We start from the raw sequence: 15082 nt of genomic DNA, 5'->3' as shown, positions 1-15082 counted from the left end.
TAATATCGAAAGAATTGAAGCCTTAGTTGAAAGAGCTATTAAACCAAGAGTTCACTCAATTGAGTGTGTCACCTTGGGATGCTTTGGTCCTAATTGTGAAAAAGAAAGATGAAACTTTAAGATTTTGTATTGGTTGTAGACAACTAAACAAAACTACTGTAAATAATAGATATTTGTTGTTCTATATTGATGACATCCTAACTTACTCGAGGAACAAAAATAAACTTGATCAACATCTGAGATCCGTACTAAAGAATTTATAAGAAAAGTAGTTGTATGCAAAATTTATGTAATGCGAATTCTAACTTATAGAAATAATATTTCTGAAACATGTATTATGGGCTAAGGGTATTCGTATTGATCCGAACAAAAGATCATCAGATCTGATTTGGAAACTTCCAAAGAATGTACAAAAGAGGACAATTTTTTAGAATGGGTAAGTGTCACAAATGGCTAATTGAGGCTTTATGGTGATCAAATTATCGTTAATGAAACTAGTATAGAAAACTACTAGTTTTATTGGGTTAGGAAACGGTTGACAAAGCTTATTGTGAATACTCATTTGACTCAAAATTATGATGATTCTATTTTCAGCAGACTTGATAACTAAACCAGTATTTCTTCAGAGATTTCAAGAATTTCAAAAAGATAATTTAAAGTTTGCTAATTAAACGAATACTTGTACTTTTGAGTTCAGTACTGATGGTAACAAAAATCTATGTCTTCATAACTATTTTAGTATGCCGAAAGATTTAGAACTGAAATGAGATAACTTATGTGAAGCTCACAGCAGTACCTATTCATTTCATCAGGGCAATTTTGGAGTATACAGTTATATAAAATAGTTGTATTGATAGTAAAGTATAAAAGAAAGATTTCAAAATATGTAATAAGAAGTTTGTCATGTTAGCAAGCTAAAGGCAAGCATTGAGTTCTATCAGGTTTGTTACCATCTATGATGCTTCTAGAATGGAAATAGGATCAAGTCACTATGGATTTCGTATCAAGTTTGTGGCTACCATTGAAAAACAAAGATGCAATCTAGGTTATTGTTGATACTCACCAAATCCACACATTTCATTTCGATTAAAACAAATCACTCATTTGATTAGAGAAACAAAACATACGATTTGTATTATCTCAAACTGTTTGGAAGCCACCTCAGACAGTAAGATATGGTATACCGGTCTAAAAAGAAAGAATATTGAGTCTCAAACTTATGACAATGTATTTCTAAAAGTCTCACCTTGAAAAAAGATTTCATAATTCGATAAGAAAGTAAAGCTCAAACCGAGGTTCATAGGACTGTATGAAATTACCAAGAGAGCTAGACCAGTAGCTTGCAGGCTAGCGTTGCCTTTGGAACTTGATCAGATTCACAATATTTTTCATCTTTATATGTTATGGCAATATAAATTGGACCCTTCCCATATGATTACTCCCAACAAAATAAAATTACAACCTAACTTATCATATTCAAAAGAACTAGTCAAGATTGTAGCTCGGGAAATAAAAGAACTACGGAATAAATGAGTATTGTTAGTGAAAGTTTTGAGGCTCAAACATGGTACTAAGGAAGATACGTGAGAAACCGAAGACTATGAGATCACAACACTCGGACTTATTTTTAAGGTAAGAAATTTCAAAGATGAAATCTTCTAAGGGGAGAGTTATAACAACCCGATTTTTAATTGTACCGAAAATGATAGTTTTGAAACTCCAGTTTTCAATGATCTTGTCAGTAGATATTATTTATGTCAAATGTTATAATGAATTCTAGTCTAATAAATTCTGCTATGTGGAAAGTTAATCAAGGTACAAAGTATATTGGTTCAAAAGTCAATGGTTTTGAAAATTGAGGTATTGAGACCTCGTTTCTATAAATCAAAGTTGTAAATAACTTTATTAAGTATTTATGGAGTTATTATATAAGTGAATTAAATTTCTTATAAGTAATTTTGTCGATTTAATGATTAATTAAGGTATAAGGACTAAATCGTAAAAATTGTAAAAGTTTATCGCTATAGTTTTTTATCAGTTAAAGGACATAATTGGAAATCATTCAAGGCCCAAATTGGAAATTAGACCACATCTAGAATTGTGGTGGATGATTACGTAGTGTTTTATTGGAAACAATGTTAAAAAAATATTATGATTAAATTAATATAAGATTTTAAAGTATAAAAAATGATAAAATCAAAGTCATATTTAGTTTTTTACCACCACCATTTCTTCACAAAGAGAAAAGCTTGGGAAGCCATGGTTGAAGCTTCATATTTGGTTAAACTTGTGTCTTTCTATGGTGAGTAAATTTTGAACCGTTTTTAAAAAATATAAATATGTTTTTTATATCGTTGTAGCTCAACGTAGCTAGCCAGGGTATTAAAACGTAAAACTGTTAAAGTTTTAATGTTTCCATTGATGATTTTTGAGGTTTTTAATGTTTAGTAGTAGGATTTCAAGAATAGAAATGTAATAAGACTAATTTGTAAAATTTGTTGATTTTGAGTATAGGGACTAAAATATGAATGTGTCAAAATTGATATGAAAATTCTATAATTATTGTATTTAGAGGGATGTAAGGGATGAAATTGAAACCTAATTGAAAAATGAAGCTTAGAACTTAAAGATATAATCATTTTGATTTTAAGGACTAAATTGAATAAAATGTGAAACTTGAGAAAATTTTTGTAAAATAAATATATTAAGATGTTATAAGGTTTTCAAAATTGATAAATTGTAATGAATTATTATAGATTTGGAATTAAATCAATCGGAAATTAATCGAGAAATAAGAGAAATTGCATATTAGTCTCTAGCTCTTCAATTGTTGTTATTTGTACCTGCTAAGTTCATAGAGTATTGAAATGTGTTTCTATGTATTGATGGTGGTTAAATTTTGAATCTATAACTATATATTATTAAAATTTAAATTTTACAAGGTTTATAATTTAGTACCGAAAATGAGAAATGAAATGATCTAATTGAAAGTTTAAATACTTGTGAAACATGATTCATGTGGATTCTGAGTGAATGTGATTTGATTATGTCTTTCATACTAAAAACATGTAATTTCCCTTGTATAATAAGTGTTACAAATCTTGTATAAATGCTCGTTTGAAAATAGTAAATGATTAGGATACGAATGGCATGCCAATAGTGTTGATTGTGTAATAGTACGGTATATGAGTGAAAGATGATCATGAGTAAAAGATATGATGGAGATATCATTGTTTATATCGGAATCCTACATTTGTTGCGGATTACCAAGCTTTGTCCCTACAGATTTCTTGGTGTGGTGGAGGGATGATACGTTATATGATATGATATTGTGCCTATGGACTTTGCACTATGATGCCTTGGTGTGGTGTAGTTATCGCTCTATCAAACCATTTAACGTGTTCTAGTTATCACTTTATTAAGCTATCTGGTGTGGTGTAGTTACCTGCATATCTACATCTTATTATTTTAGTTCATCGAGATAATTGTTTAAAAGGAAAGGAATTGATTGATTCTATATGATATATTAAAATCGATGTGTGCATACAAATATTTTGTGTTATACAATTGAACTGAATAAATGATGTATATGTTTGAAAATTATACAGAAATGATATTGGATTGAATTATATAAATGGGGAATGTTATATGTTTGAAGTATAGATATGTGTTTTGAACGGATATGTTATATGATGATTGAATAATGTAGTCAAAATATATAAACAGTTGATGATATTGATATAAATGACATTGAATTGAGTTATATGGCACTTTATAATTGAATTGTTTAAGACTTTTTTCTGATGATCTCACCTTATTGTTGTTAAATGTGAAAATAGGAAAGTTGTTCAGAAGCTAAATTGGTATATTAATAGAGATTGAGGTAAGCTTACTGTTTTAGTTCCTATGAATTTATTAAGCATTTGTAATTCTTACTTTATTTTATTTTATGTGTTTGTAGTTGACATTCATGTAGAACATGTTTATCGAATCAATTTTAAGGCTCACACTATCCAATTTCAATCTCAGTAGGTTTTTGATTGTTCTAGATTCAGTTAGTGGCAAGTGATTAGATGTTTATTTTGGATATTGAGGAAATGATTTTTGGTTGTAAACCTTATTTTGGGATGTGTTACTATGTTTATGTATATGGGCTTTGAATAGTATAAGTGGTTGTTTGAGTAATAAAGATTAAGGTCCATATATCATGCTTGACCTTGAGTGATTATATAATATGTATATAACTTTTGAAATAAATATGCGTATATGTTCATGATGATGATGGAATGCTTAAGGTATATTTGTGATAAATGAATGGTAAACCTTGGGAATGCTACCAAGGTTGGGATGTCAAATGGTTTGACTTAGAATGTGAAATGGTAATATTAGTTTATGGCATGAATGGTATTAAACTAGTTAAATGATTTGAAATGATTTAAAACTCTTGTTTTGTGATGGTGTCATTGTGGCGTATTGGTTAGAAATTAGTAGGATGTTATATGACGTATTTTAGTTTAACTTTGAAATGTTTTGAACAGGTTTAAAGTCGTCAAAATGTATTTTTCAAGTTACCTTAATGGTTTGTTTTGATACAAGCCCTTAAATGACATATTTTGGTGCCACATGGCTTAGCCACACGACTATATGTCACACATGTTAGCCATACGACTATATGTCACACATGTTAGCCATACGACTATATGTCACACATGGGCCTATGGTACAACCGTATGCCACTGGAAATAAGGTGCATTTAGATCACACGGTCTCAGTTAGTTACATGGCTATATGACTTTTGTTGGATTTTTGCGTTTAGGTCCACACGACTTCAGTGAGTTAAATGACCAAGATACACGATCATGTGATTCCAAATTTCACATGATCTCCATTTGTAGCACAGTCGTGTGGCCCTATTTTTAAAAATTTCCTAACTTTTTAAATTCAGTCCTTCTTTGTACTCGGAAAAACTTAAAGCTTTTATAAGCTCGAATAAGACTTGAATTTATGTATGTCATAATATTTGAATGATTATGACATGATTGATTATTTGATGGGTTTATTTATGATTTAACTTATCTGTAATTTTTCAAATGTTACAAATTAGTCCTAATTAAATTCTTAGTTAATACTAGAGCATACGTAAGTTCGTTTAAGGCCCGAGAAAATTTATATTTTATGATTATGCATTGAATTGACTATCATTGTGTGAATCATGCTTAATCTGAATGTTAATTTTGTATTTATGAAATAATTTATCTGACTGTCATTGAATTAATGTCGCATGGGTCCTCGTCGCGACGACGTGACGATGAAATAGGAGAGAAGTAGAAACGACATCCCCACATGGCGACATGTCATGCAATTTTCTTGATTTTTTTCATCCAGTCAAATTCTGATTATTTGTCCCAGACTAACTCTAATTAGCGTAAAATATTTTAAGATTATTTAACGTACGAATTTAGCTTATAACTAGGCCCTTTTCTACCTTAGAAAGATTAACCCCTAACACATTTAAGTATTAGCTTTTATATGCTTTTAGAGAATTTTGTGTTTATGTTTTGAAGGTTCTTATTTTCGGGTTTTGGGGTTCAGTTTTTATCTCCATCTTTGTACTCTTTATTTTTGCCGATTTAGTAAAATTATATTTGCTCGTGCTTTTTTATCCTCTTCAAAGGGGTTTTTCCACATAAAATTTGTTTGTTCGATCATTTCAATTTCTTTATTATTTTTCTTGGTCGTTGCTTACACGGGATTTTCTCCAACAAATTGGTATCAGAGCTTGGTTCAATTTCTGCATTCAACCTGTTCAGAGATGGCAACAATAAGGTTCAACATTGAGAGGTTCGTGGCATCAAAAATTTCAATCTATGGCAAGTTCGGATGACAATAATTCTAGTTCAGAATGGTTTGAAAAATGTCATTACCAAGAAAAAGCTCGATAATCTAGACCAGTCAAAATGGGAAGAGCTTGATGAAAAGACCTTGTTTGCAATACAATTTTGTCACACGAATAGTGTATTGAAGGAGGTGTTGATGGAGAAAATGACATCCACCTTGTGGAAAAGGTTAGACACCCTTTCTGCAACAAAGTTTTTAGCTAACTGAATGGTGTTGAAATAGTGGTTATACATGTTTCGTATGGATGAAGATGAGCACCTTAGAGGTCATATCAATCAATTTATTATTCTTTTGAATGATCTAAAGAACATTGAGGTTCATATTGATGATGAAGATCAAAATATGTTATTATTGTACTCTTTACCCCCTTCATATAAGTCTTTCAGGGAGACCCTGATTTATGGAAGAGATAAACTTTCGCTCAAGGATGTGAAGGGTCACTTGTTGAGTAAAGACAAACTCGACAATATGTTTGGTTCGAATAGAAAGTTAGATAGGCAAGTCGGGATTTTGGTAGCATCAAGGAATCAAGAAAAGAGATGTTGCTATTGCATGAAGTTAGGTGATGTTAAGGTATATTGTTACAAACCGCAAAATAAGAGGGTTGCTGAGAGCAACGAGGAAGAATTAGCTAAAGCTAACTTGGGTAACGACAAGGGTAATGATTGGTTATTGGTGTCTACAATTGAAAGGTCTAAGTTTACATCCAAATGGATCTTGGATCCAGGTGTTCTTTCCACATGTGTCCCAATAGGGATTGGTTCTCCAAATACAATTCAGTTAACGGTGGAGTTATGCATATGGGGAATGGTCCATCCATTAAGCCAATTGATATAAGTAACTATAATGGTCTGAAAGTCAGTAGTGTCGAAGAACACGGTTTTGGGACTACATTTTTGTAAACCGGATCTGTGAATATTTTATTTAATAATTATGAGTCTAAATTAGAAATCTATTGAGTTTTGGAATAGTAATTTTTGTGAATTGTTAGTTAATTAATGTACATGGACTAAATTATAAAAGTAGTAAAATTTCAATTGCTAAAGAAATTGTAAGTAAAAAATTATACTAAGGGCCCAAATGGAAAATAAACCACTAGGTAAATAATAGTGGATGGTGGTGGCATGGGTTTTATGCATTTTTTATGAAAATTTTAATTTTAAAATTTTAAAATTTAAAATTGAAATGTAAAACATAAAATAAAATAAAGAAAGTAAGGAGAAAGAGAAAAAACCATTATTTTCATCTTTCTCAACCAGAGACTATTTTGTGAAACTCTTAAAGTGTATAAAAGTTACCATTGATGAATCTTGAAGCTTTTAATATTAATATGCTAGTTTATAAGCTTAGAGACGAAACAGGGAGTAACTTGTAAAGTGATATTTGTTAGTTTTAAGTTTAGGGACTAAAATGAAAACTAATTGAAATTAACTTAAATTTTCTATAATTACTGAGTTTGGAGGGTTGTATAAGGGTATAATTAAAAATGGTTCGCAAAAGGAAGCTTAAATGTGAAGATATAGTTGTTTCAGTTTTAGGGACTAAATTGAATAAAATCTAAAATTTGCTTAAATTTTCAAATTGAGTGTGAACTTATTGGTATATTGATGATTTGCATGTTTATGTTAATTTGCAACTAAAGACAACACGAGATCATAAAAAAGAACGATGAAAGCAAAAATCGACAATGAATAACTCGAGTTTTGGTAAGTGTTTCTATGGTCAAACACTTATTTAATTTTCATATATGATATTATATATTTTGTACTGCTACGATCAACTGTTTGGTGACAAGTGAAATGATTTGGGATATTACAATTGAATATCGAGACAAGTATCAAAATGAATAGAGGCATGATTGCGGAGTTGAATAATATTGCTATTGGGTACAATTTCGACAGAAGCGTTATGAAGATAAAAATTGAGATATTAAGAGGTATTGACTTTATCCATATGATAAGAGGTGAACATGATCAACGTATCTGTGGACTAGACTCGATAAGCCATTGCTGGGCAACACAAGGCGGTAGGTCATTGTTGTCAGTAAATCCAGGATGACATAAATTAGTGAAGAAACCATCTTTGCCAGGCAATTTGGGGTTGTAAGCCATCATCGTTGGGCAACCCAGGGTGGCAAGTCATCATTTTTTAGCAATCCGAGATTACATAAATGAATTTAGAAACCATCATTGTCGAGCAATTCGGGGTGGTAAGCTACTGTTACTGGGCAACTTGGGATGGCAGTCATCGTTGTCAAGCAATCCAAGGTGGTAAGCCATTGTTTCTGGACAACCTAGGATGGCAGTCATTGTTTTCGGGCAATCTAGAATGACATTAAAAAGTGAAAAAGATGTTTTACTAGTTCAAAAATTTCAGCAGAAGTAAAATGCAAAATGACATTCATAAATATTGAAAAAAAGGGAAAGAAGTTAGTGATCAAAATCATATTGAAACCTAATGGCATAGCTATTAATCTAAATTTTTATAGATTGAATGGTTTTACTATACCATCATAATGTATAAAGATATAAGACATTGCTTACTTATCGTGAGGTTTTACTTTTTGTGTGTAGGCTAGGTTTGTACCTACATTTTATGTCTCACTTTAGCATTCAATTGAAGCCCCAAACTCCTTAAAGTTTGTATTCCATGTTGGTTATGTAAATTGGCATGTACCTAAAGCTGTCACTTCAAATTTTTAGAGGGTTGATGAGAGTTGAAATTATGTTTGATATAATGGTTGATAACTAGCTTTGTTGTTTATAATGATAGGTTAATTAGTTATGAGTTTTAATGAATGATGATGGTATGTATATAAGCATATGTATAAGTGTGTTTTGGCAAGTTCTTCAATTAACTTGGATTGAATGGTAGTGCATTGTAGATTTGGTTTATAATGTATGAAGGTGCCTTGAGGCATATTGGCTAAAAATAGGATACATTGTGTTTGGGCATAGTTTTGTGCATTTTTGGATAGGTTTTAGGTATGGTTTATTGCACATCATGATATAGTTGAGGTGTTGATTTAATAGCTAGCATATTAAGGTACCTTTTTGGCATATAGGGCCATGTGTCACACTCAGGCATGCAGCACGGCCTTGTGCTTGTTTTTAATTTGGGAGCTTTAGGTTGGCACAACCTCAGCTTGTTACATGGGCTAGACACACGCCCGTGCGACACTATAGATTTGGTCAAGTAACTTTTCACACAACATCAGTCTTATACACAGTTCAGAGACATGGTCGTGTGACTTAAAGTTGAAAAAATTTCATTTAGATCCACACAGCTTCATTTGGTTACACGACCTGCAACACGGACGTATGACTCCTTTATACATGGCTTCAGTTAGTTACACAACCAGGCGACACAGTCGTGTAATTCAGGCACATATAGTTACAGTCTATCGCACGGCTATGTGACCTTTATTTACTAAATTTTCCCTACTTTTTGTTAAGTTCTCAATTAAGTCCCTATTTGATTCTGAGTTGGTTTATGAGTTCTCATAAGCTTGATTAAGACTTGAATTTATTTGTAAATCTTACGAAACATGGGATATGAATTGTGTTATTGATATTATTGAATGTTTAAGTTACAAATGTTTGTAAACTATTCAATTAACTATTATAGCATCCTGTATCTTGGGTTTGACAATCGGACCAGGTAAGGGGTGTTTCAATACCGTTCAGACCAGGATGAATGACAGGACAGTAGATGTTAGATATGTACTTGATTTAAAGAAGAATCTCATCTCCTTGAGTATGCTAGACTCAAAAGGTTGTAGAATTAACATTGAGTCAAGTAGCATTAAAGTGTCTTATAGGGCTCTCATTCTGATGAAAAGTCGAAAGATTGGCAGTATTTATCTTCTTCAAGGTTCAACGGTGATTGGTAAAACAACAAGGCTCTTATTTGTTAAGGAGTCAGAGTTGATTCGTTTGAAGCAGAAGCAATTTGGTCATAGAAGTGAAAAAGGTATTGCCATTTTGAATAAAAGAAGTTCCCTTTTGGGTGCAAGATTTGGAAAAACAAAGCACCGCGTTCGTGGAAAGAAGACCCGGATCAGCTTTGATTTGGCAGTGCACACGTCGAAGGCTAAAAGTCTTCCAGTTTCAAAGTTCAAGCACAACTTGGACTCAGTTAATATTCTGCAAAGTTCAAGATAGGCCCGTGGCGGGCTCGACAAAGAAGGCATTGTAGAAATACGAGTCAATATGGAGATTTGGGGAGTATGCCTCGCATTTCGGTCAAATTAAGACATAAACAGAAAGTGACGTCACGACTAGGAGCCATGCAACGTGACCATGATGCAACGACAAAATAGGGGAGAAGCAAAAATGACGTCTTGCTTGTGGTTTTTTTATCCTCTTCAAATGAATTTTTTCACATAAAATTTGTGTGTTCAATCTTTTCAATTTCTTCGTTAATTCTCTCATTCATTACTTACAAGGGTTTTTTCCCCAACAAATATATTAAATTAAAAATGCACAAGTGAATATACAGTTACCTAAGTGAATAGATTTTTTCTTAAATAGACTCTTAAATATTAAATATTCAATACATGGTCAATGTCATTGAATTAAATGAATTGATATGAGTTTATATTAATTCACCTTTATTTTGAATAGAATTTTTTTAATTTATATTTATCATAATACAAAATCATTATTCTAAAAATTAAATATTTATATTAGCTTGTTATTATTTTCTAAATATTAGTATTGTTAAAATGTTATAAAATTTAAGTGATACATACAACTAAATTCGTACATCATTAAAAATTTGCCTCAGTATGTATTGATAATGTATTATAATTTCATTTATTTAAATTAATATATTAAAAGTACTTATTGTTAATAATTATTATAAATATATGAAAACTATAATTTAGTCTATAATATGTTAAATTATTTATTACTTTTTAGTAAATTATTTATAAGACTTTGTTAAAAAAATACCTATGAGTTTAATTTACACTTAATAATGAATGATTTTACAAAATAAAAGTAGAAATATAGGAAAATAAATGGAAGCTTGCCATGAACAATTCAAAGTGTTTTTTTTTTAGGTTTAAAAAACTGCAAACAAAAGTTAAATGCTTTTAACACATAGACAATGTTATTTAAATAATAATAATTTTGTAAATTACTGTAACATATTTTCATAAATAATTTAATAAATTTAGATGTTAAAATTGTTAAAAAATATTTTAGCATTGTCAGTCTTTTGAAAATATTTTTAATTAATATATTTAAAATTTAAAATTAAATTATTTTTAAAAATGTTTTGTACATTAAAATTTTTAATAAAATTTATAAAGAAAACAAAATTTTTAACAAACATATTTAAAACAGCTTTATTTTTACGATTAAAATATGTTAAAGTATACTACAATTTATTAATTAAAAATATATAATTTTAAAACTATTAACATGATATTTTCAAATTATTTAAAACTATTTATATTTATAAATCTTTTTTCAATAAGATAGTTTTTTTACAAAAACTAATTTAAATTTCAATTTAAAAATCTATATAAACTGTATTTAAAATATTATACAAAAAAGGTATGTTTGGAATAAAATTTAAGCAACATATATATTATTTATATAAACAGTTAGCTTTTTTTAAAAAAATTTAAAACTAATATCTAATTGAAACTTTCTTATAAGAAATTCTGAAATGATTAAATATTATTTCGATTTATTCATATAATCAATCTATGTATTGCATTAATATCCAAACTAGTTTTAATTAATTCAAAAATCAACCCACTATTGAATTTCACGATTATTTGCGGTTGATGGATATTGGCTTAGGACCATAATTTAAACCAATTTAAATCTTGAACCACCCATTAAAATCACAAAATCACTTCAAAATTATCTAAAATCATCAGACAATATGTGGATGAACTAGATTGTTATCCTATTCATAGCACTGCTTTCCCACATGATTCCTTTCTGTAAATAATTCTAGAGTGCGTAGGCCCCACTATCATTGAATCTTGACACATTAGACGGGTTTCCAATTAAATTATGCAAACTGTGATGAAAAGTGGGTACGCATTATATTTAGAACACACAGCCAGGCCCCCTGTTTTTTTCCATCAATAAAGTTGTTGAACATTATAATAAAGCTGCCACATCTATAATAACAAATAATAAAAGTTGTCCCAAAGCAATGTAATAATAATAAGTATATTTATTATACAAATTTGTTATATATATTTTTAAAGAAAATTTGTTATATATTCGTACTTATTATTTATAAAGTTTTTTTAGTGCGTTGATGTTAACTATCAATTGAATTTTAAGTCACTCAAAGAATTATAAAAAATTATTTTATTTATAAAATAAATTATATGATTGCGTGTATATTTTTAACTTTTTATATGCATATAAAAATATGTAATTTTTATTTTTATGTTTTAAATACGTAATTTTTATACATATATATGAATAATAAATTTTTAATGTATATCATATTTTTCATAATTTGACATCGCAGATCAGTTGAGAGAATATTTTTTTTCTAATTTTTGTGTCCTATTTGCATCAATTTCCCTCTTTAAGGTATTGAAATTCAAAAAAAAAAAATCGAAAGTAATCAAACATATATTAAAATTTTATTATTATCCAAAATTATAACATGAATTCATTGAACTTGCCTTCAGTCTTTTTCATTTCTCATAGATGCTATTTGTACTAACTCTTAATCAAAAACATTTTAGGATTATTATTAGTTACTCATAGATAGATAATATATCCGATAAATTACGAAGGATTTTTCAAATTTTGATTACATACTGTGCTTTTTATGTCTCTCTATATAAAAGAATTTAAACATTTAACAGTTATTAAACTTTTAGCCTATAAACCGAAAGAAAAGGTAAGTTTTTGTATTTTTAGGCAAACATAGAATGGCTGGTGTGAATTGAAAGTTATAATGAGAGAGGCATGCGAAAGTGAAATTTATACTTTGGACCCCACCAAGTTGGTGAATGTTGGTACCCGTTTTGATATGATTAAAAACATTGTATGTATGTTTGCCAACTGTCTTTTTAGATTACTTGCGTCTGCCGTTCTCAACAACAGTAGTTTCTTTCCAAGTCTTTATGATGGATTGAAAAACCAAAACAAGGAATTAAACATATAACGGGGAGCATTTATTAGGAACCTGGCTGCTTGGAATTTGACTCCCAGAAAACTGTAAACCCCGCACCAGCTTTAAGGTGGACCATAGTGAGAAGAAAATAGAGGTGAAAGGTGATTTATTTTATAGGACAAAAAGCTAGTGCAAGTATCGAATAACCCCCGCCGGTAAAGGAAGAGTGGATCCAGAAAAGTTTTCTGTTACTAAGAGAGTATCCACTAGCCAGTTCCATTAAGAGACGAATAGTGATGAAAAGATCTAAGCTTAAACATTGAATGATCACCGATAATATTAACAGAGACTTAGGAGAAAGCACAAAGCTTAAAGGGAAACTTACGAATAACGTCACCAACTTGGAAGGTCTTTGTTGCAGCCCACTGTTTGTAGTCAATATTGCCAATGGTGGTCCAACCAGCAGAGTCTCCAACCTTGTAAACAGCTGCAAGGGACAACCGCAGCAAGGCAGGCATCAGTATCAATAAAGCCTGAGCTACAATTCTCTTCGCTGCCATTTGTAAACTGGCTTCGATGCTCCTGAGCAAGGAGAAGAGGTGTTTGTATTTTCCTTTCTGGCTGGGTTTTTGAGGAGGGTAAGGGACTCTTTCCCTCAAGGTGTTTATAAAATCTTTTTGCACCAACTTTTGTTTGGTCGTTGTGGCATCTTAAATTTTCAGTTACATTTGGGAGTATGGGCACCCTACTTTCTGATATTTGTGGTAAGGAACGCCACTTTATTGCAAATTGACCAAAGGATTCATTGTAACTAAAGTTACTTTTCATTATGAGTGAGACATCAAAGGAATAAATACAGACAAATGGGAGTACCAAATTTGATGTCAATGTTTCTACTACTTTCTATTACAGACTAACATAGGTATAGGACCAAATTCCATTACCGGGAATGGAATTTTACAATTTCCACGAGTCTTAACTCCTCTGTTTCAATATTATTGAAACCCACATGTTGGTATGTGGATTTAATTGAATAAAAAAGAGTGAAACATTAAGAACATAAGAAAAGTACTCAGACAACCTTAGGATGTACTTCTTTCCTGTTGTTCTTTTTGGTCCTGTTATTCAGGGCAGATGGCATCAGCTCCAGAGCTCCCTATCACTTTTACTCTCTGGTACTGTTATATGACGATGCTTCAGTTCATCAACATTTCAGTACTATTACTCCAAGTAATTGAATATGTTGAAGTCACTCATTAATTCAGATTCAACTTAATTATAAAATTATAATAATTTTTTTTTGGGGTTTTTTACATTAAAAATATAAATTAAATAAATATTATAATAGGATAAGGGGATTAATATTTACGAGAATAGAGAAATGGCAACATCACTTTATTTTTTAAAAAACATTTCGGGTGCAGCTTGATCAATCGACGGCACCAGACTAAAATGTGACGATCTAAAAACTCCAGACACCTTATATGTAAATTTTCTATGCTGAAAAAAGACTTCAAGGGTGCTGCCTGACCCCAACAAACTTTAAAAGGGTAAATTGCACCCTAAACCTCCTTATTTATTATTAATTTGTATTCTCTTTTAACACCAAAAATAGACTGGCCCTTGATCAATTAGTTTAAAAAGTTTTTCTACCAAAAAATATTTTTGTAAGTAAATTGATTCCAACTCAAATAAATTTTATTTATTTTTCAAAAAATATTTTTTTTCACATTATGTTTGACATAACAGTTAATGGTCATGTCCACACCGAAGGGATGATTCAAGTACAACATCTCATTAGTAGATCTATTAAATTGTTCACTGCAATTAACTTGTTGTACTTCAATGAAAAAAATTAGTAACTTTAACGATTTTGCCATACAATACAAATCAATAATTTGTTAACAACGACCAACTTTAATGAAATAACGACTTTTATTAACTTTAATAAATAACAATGTTTGACATCAATGTAATAAACACATTTGATATTTATTGAAATGTTAACATGATAAGTACAATAATAAAGTAAATTAATCCAATCCCATGTCAGAATGTGTACCACACTAGGGTGGTCAAC

The 15082-nt window shown here is 30.3% G+C and overlaps 1 pseudogene; it reads right to left on the bottom strand.

The window, feature by feature from the left end:
• Positions 1–13816, bottom strand: part of LOC107901774 (chemocyanin-like) — a 59804-nt pseudogene extending 45988 nt beyond the window's left edge.
• Between the last annotated feature and the right edge of the window lie 1266 nt (positions 13817–15082).

Source organism: Gossypium hirsutum, chromosome A10, assembly GCF_007990345.1.
Source record: "Gossypium hirsutum isolate 1008001.06 chromosome A10, Gossypium_hirsutum_v2.1, whole genome shotgun sequence".
Taxonomy (NCBI): Eukaryota; Viridiplantae; Streptophyta; class Magnoliopsida; order Malvales; family Malvaceae; genus Gossypium; species Gossypium hirsutum.
Note: the sequence above shows the minus strand (reverse complement) of the source record. Positions and strands in the feature narration are given on the sequence as shown.